The sequence below is a fragment of the Mus musculus genome, chromosome 4, assembly GCF_000001635.26.
Source record: "Mus musculus strain C57BL/6J chromosome 4, GRCm38.p6 C57BL/6J".
Taxonomy (NCBI): domain Eukaryota; kingdom Metazoa; phylum Chordata; class Mammalia; order Rodentia; family Muridae; genus Mus; species Mus musculus.
The window spans coordinates 47,612,824-47,618,854 of NC_000070.6; positions in this window are offsets into that span (position 1 = coordinate 47,612,824).

Here is a 6,031-nt window from a genome sequence, read left to right on the forward strand (position 1 = left end):
CAATTAATTTTTCTCAATGAGTTTACATTATAGAACATTCTAGAAAAAGTAAAGTTATAGACTAAGAGATTTTAAAGGAGATAAGTTAGCCTTTTGCTTTCTCTTCCAAATGACATTCAGGTAAGCCCTTTCACCTATTATAGTTCACTGAAAATTTTCTGCAAGCATACAACAGTTAACACCATGCTTGCCTTTATCCACCCATAATATAGTAGATAATGAGTGAAAGGTTAACTGTCTTTGGTTTTTCTGAGCAATGCTATAATAAAACAAAATAATGCCAGTCATTTAGTTTTTTCTCCTAAAGTCATGCGTATCTTTGTTGTTGTTATAAAAGATACCACACCGAAGCCAGGTGTGGTGTACATATCTGTAGTCTCAGGAGCAGGGACAGAGAGCAGAAAGGTCACCATAAGCATGAGGGTAACTGGCCACCTCTGAGTGGCTCTTTGGCGGCTCTGAAGATTCTGAGAACCACTTAATATTCTTTCCTCAATTGCCTTTCTGCTAACAATGGGCTAAGATAGATTCTATTATTCATATCAAGAATTCTGACTCGTGCACCACCCCTTGAAAGGACGCAAATTGTAACTGTACATGCCACCTGGAAGACATTTGTGTCTCCCTATGCTTCTGTGCCAACCTGGTCAAACTCATCACAGCTTTGACTCTTGTGAATTGGGTCTGAATCCCTACAAAATGGTGCTGACTGGAGGAAATCATGAAGATGGGGCTATAGTTCTGAGGTGAGGAGGAATAAGACTCTGAAGCAGTTGTGGTTGCTGCCTGGGGTGGGGCAAAAGGGGTACAGATGTTTTTCTAGCAGTCCTCCACTACTTTCCTTCTGCTAGAGTTTAAAGCATCCATAAGAACAATGCCAGAGAATTTTCACTTGAATTTAGAACTCTACAGTCTTGACTCACAGGCTGCCTGCCTTGTCCCACTGTGGCATGGGGAAGTGTCTGGGGGCACACTGGCTTCAAAGGACCTTCATTACAATATTAAAGTGACCACACACCATCAAAAGCAGTCTGAATGGGTGGGAAGAAAACAAGAGATGCAAGAAGAGATAAAGAACGGTAGAACCCAGATGCCCCTCAACAGAGGAATGGATACAGAAAATGTGGTACATTTACACAATGGAGTACTACTCAGCTATTAAAAAGAATGAATTTATGAAATTCCTAGGCAAATGGATGGACCTGGAGGGCATCATCCTGAGTGAGGTAACCCAATCACAAAGGAACTCTCACAATATGTACTCACTGATAAGTGGATATTAGCCCAGAAACTTAGGATACCCAAGATATAAGATACAATTTGCTAAACACATTAAACTCAAGAGAACGAAGACCAAAGTGTGGACACTTTGCCCCTTCTTAGAACAGGAAACAAAACACCCATGGAAGGAGTTACAGAGACAAAATTTAGAAGTGTGACGAAAGGATGGACCATCTAGTGATTGCTATATCCAGAGATCCATCCCATGATCAGCTTCCAAACGCTGACACCATTGCATACACTAGCAAGATTTTATTGAAAGGACCCAGATATAGCTGTCTCTTGTGAGACTATGCCAGGGCCTAGCAAACACAGAAGTGGATGCTCACAGTCAGCTATTGAATGGATCACAGGGTCCCCAATGGAGGAGCTAGAGAAAGCACCCAAGGAACTAAAGGGAACTGCAACCCTATAGGTGGAACAACAATATGAACTAACCAGTACCCCGGAGCTTTTGTCTCTAGCGGCATATGTATCAAAAGATGGCCTAATAGGCCATCACTTGAAAGAGAGGCCCATTGGACTTGCAAACTTTATATGCCCCAGTACAGGGGAACGCCAGGGCCAAAAAGGGGGAGTGGGTGGGTAGGGGAGTGGGGGGGGGTATGGGGGACTTTTGGTATAGCATTGGAAATGTAAGTGAGCTAAATACCTAATAAAAAAATGGAAAAAAAAAAAGAACGGTAGTAGCCAAGGGGGATCCTGGGGCTGGGGATACAGCTCATCAGCAGAGTGCTTACCTGGCGTGCCTGAAGCTCCAGGACCAATTCCAGCACCGGATTAACTGGGTATAGTGGTACATATTTGTAATTCCAGAACATAGGAGATAGAGACAGGAGGATCAGAAGTTCAGAATCAACTTTGGCTACATACTAAGTCCAAGGCCAGCTTGGATTATACAAGTCCTTGGGTTTTGTTTTTTGTTTTTCGGTTTTTTTTTTTTTTTTTTTTTTTTGCTTGTTTGTTTTTAAAGGGTGGTGGAGGTGATAAAACAATTGGAGAAGTTTCTCCTTACTCCAACTTCCACATTGCCATTGTCTGAACCACTTGTCTGCCATGAAACTAGAGGTGAGAGTGAGAATACTGACTCAGAAGAAGGTATTTGCCAGTACTGAGTCAGGCTACACAGGAAAATCTCAAATTCATTCACATAGGTCAGGTGTATGCTGTCTTCTCTCTGCACTCATAATGGCTGACTGTCTATGAAGTCTTGAGGAACACTGCATTGGCCGTACTAAACCATGGCTCCCAGGAGAAACTAGGTTACCCTTCAGCCAGTGGGTACACTTCTGTCCATTGAAGAACATATATTCTGTTATACTGTGTGTTTCTACTGAAAAAAGATTTGTTTGATATTCTGCCATTTCATTGCCATTGAACTCACAGCCAACAACACTAGACCTCACACCTGAACAAGGCTCACCTTACATATGCATATCATCTGCAAGGATCATTACAGCTCCTTGGAACTTCAGCTCTGTTCCTGATGGCTATTTAAACAGTGAGCTCACCGACAAAAATGCACAAAAAACGTAATAACAAAAAAACCAACCAAAACAAAACAAAACAAAACAAATCATGCTCTAAATAGACAACAAAGGATATATGAGCAATAATAGGAAGGTGGCCTGGCCTTGATTGACCCTGGCTGGGGTGGTGTGAATTGGATTGTGTGAATTGCTCTGTCTCTGCAGGTAACTGTAAATGCACCCTGGGTGTTGATTTGGGGTTTACAATAAATCTGCATGAGCAGGTCTGTTCATAAACACAAAATCTGTGAACTGTGAAGACCATCTCTTTACCAGTAAATATACACGGCTAACTCATGTTGTATTTGGCTGATCAGGATTACATTTACTGGAGCATGAATGGTCAGCTACAAGGGACTCTACAAACTGAGGCTATGGTGGGGGTTACATCAGTCCAGAGAGACTCAGTCCAAGAGTGGCTTCTTTCAGTTAGTCTTGAACCAGGGCAAAGTGTTGACTGCAGAAACATGCTTGAGTAGGTTTGGGAGTTGCCAGGATGGGGTGGAAGGGAGGTCAGCAGGAAAGCTTGCCAGGTTCATTTTCATCTTGTGCAGGACCCTAGCTGTAAGCACATACACTGTTGAGTGGCAGCCTCAGGATCTGCACTGAGTTTATTCTCTGACAATTTCACAAATGCATTGTGTGCATTGTGGTTCTCTTAACCCCCTCCTCAAGTCTCCCCCCTACCTCTAGTACCATTCTCTACAGGTCCACTTCCCACATTCAGGGGTTCATTGGTTTGTTTTTTTTTTTTCATATTTTATTTTATTTTATTTTATTTTTTTATTTCCAGATGCACTGAGTTCAACAAGGATGATCCCTGTGACCATGGGTTTAGAACTGCATTGGCTGTATCACTCCCAGAAGACAGCATCTCACAGCCCTATATTGTGGCTCTTACATTTTTCAATCCTTCTTTTTTCCAGGATGCTTTTTGAGCCTTAGAGATGATGTTCAACCACCATCCATTCTCTGCACCTTGAGCAGCCATGTGTCTCTGCATTCACCACCATTTGTTGCAAAGAGAGGGCCACTGAGGTGCAGGAAGCCTTGAGGGAGGGAAGATAGCATTACCCAGCAGATATGAAAACAGAGGGGGAGTTCTGAGGGTGGAAAGTTTAAGCAGGGATGCGCCTAGGGGAGGTGGGGGAGACGGGGGAGGGAAAGTTAACTAAAACGAAGGATGTATGAAAAAAGCCATATGGAAACTTGCTACTTTGTAAGTTAATTAAAAATGTAAGTTAGAAAAAAGAAGAGTTAGAAAGAAGATATTCTGCATGTCTAGATAGGGCTGCCCCTGTAAGCCAAGGATTACTAAACGCAATCCCTGGTGTTGGGTGTGAAACGCCTCACCTCCTTATGGGTTGTTGGTCACACAGGCACCAGAGGTTTCATAAAACAATACAGGCTCTTAACACTTTTCTTGATTGACTACTGGGACTAGTTGATAAGACCTTATTGATTAAGACACTAGACACCTTGATTGTAAGCTGAAGAGAAACCAAGTTGTCGTTGAGCTGGGAGCTTACTTCTTGCTGGATGCTATGGGGGAAGCCACATAGAGGCTGCTGTGGGAGAAAAGACATCGGTGGTCTTACCCAACTGAGAATAAACCCTATGATCTACAATACCAACCTTCTGGGAAAGATGTGCCTGCTGGCACAATAATGGTATGGCCATTATGGGGATTACCAGCTCTTTCATTGGCTATGAGGCCCCTTCCACAAGCCGGATTTAATATCTCACTGTAAGCTCAGCCAAACACCCATGACTGAGGCAACTTAGGCTGTAGGTATTGAGTTAATATTGTTTCTTAGCTAGATTGTCATGATGCTAGGCTGCTTTATAAATATTTATGTTTATACCCATAGATAAATGCCACTCCAAGATTTAATCAGGAATGCTAAATTTAACCACATCTTCACAGAGACAAAAATCCATCATCTCAAAGTTCAGAGAGAACTCACAGACCCTTTGGAATATGTCTCCATCTCCCTCTTTGCCCTAGTTAGAGAAACATTGCTTTATTGCTGTTCCTCCAAAGTGTACAGAAGGCTGTGAAGCCCTTTTCTCGCTCCCATCCTGTGACTTTTCCTGGGAGACATGAACAAACGCTTATCCATCCCATATAGGACACTGATAGCAGACCAAAAAAGCTATTGTACTCAAGACTATCTTGGCAAACAAATAAGTTTATTGTATTACATACTGGAGCATGAGTGGGGGTTCCTTATAGAAGCCAGATGATTCAAATTCGGCTTTATGGATGAAATCTCATTCCATCATAAGTGGTGACTTGAGGTAGCCACATCCCTATCGCATACTGCAGTCATTTGCAAGTGGCTCGGTCAGTGGGGGTTCTTTCTGCAAACACCTTGGTTGTTTCTGCTTATATAACCTTGGGGAAGGTGTGGATACTGCACATTTCAGGGACCTCTTGTGAGTTGCTTTCTTCTTGACTCCTGTAAGTTTCATTTATTCTGAGTCTAAGGAATCTTCCTCTTGGGTGGAATGTTTCATCTGAGAGGAAATCTCGAGGCAACACATGCCAACCTGTCCTGCTGTCTAGAGGAAGATATTGTGTCATCTTATCCATTCATCCCCTATCCAAGACCAAACAAGATGGCAGCTGCATGGGACGAAGGCTTCTGATGAGGTCATTGTGTAAACTGAGAATGGGATGGCACATTCAGCATCAAGGATGGAGAGATGGACCAGAAATTGGGTAGGCATGAACAAGGGCTGCTGAAATGGAGACACACTCTGATAGCCTCACTCCAGCCTTGATTTCTCTTCCACCATCTGTAAGTTTATGGAGGTTTGGTGTTGATATAAAGATGTGAATTCCTACAATGAGAACCAGGTAGAACCCATTCATTTCACAGCTACCCAATGCCCACTGTACCCTGGCTCTGTCTATGTGGCAGGGCACACTGAAATAAGGACGAGGCCATAGTCCTATACTTCAAGAAAGGCATTTGTGCCAACAGTTGATAGTCTGCCTTTAGAGCTTGGCTGGTTGACTTGTAGGTCCAACTCCCTCTGCTGTTTGCTTATCTCTTCTATACTGCAGTTTCCTAGTGTGTAAACACGGAGAAAGTCCTAGTACTTAGCTTATGGAGTTGATATGAAATTAGACTAAATGGCTTAATGTAGGCAGAGATTGTGACCAATTCCTGCCCTGTAATAAGTACTTGTTAGCTTAGTGAAACACTCCTATA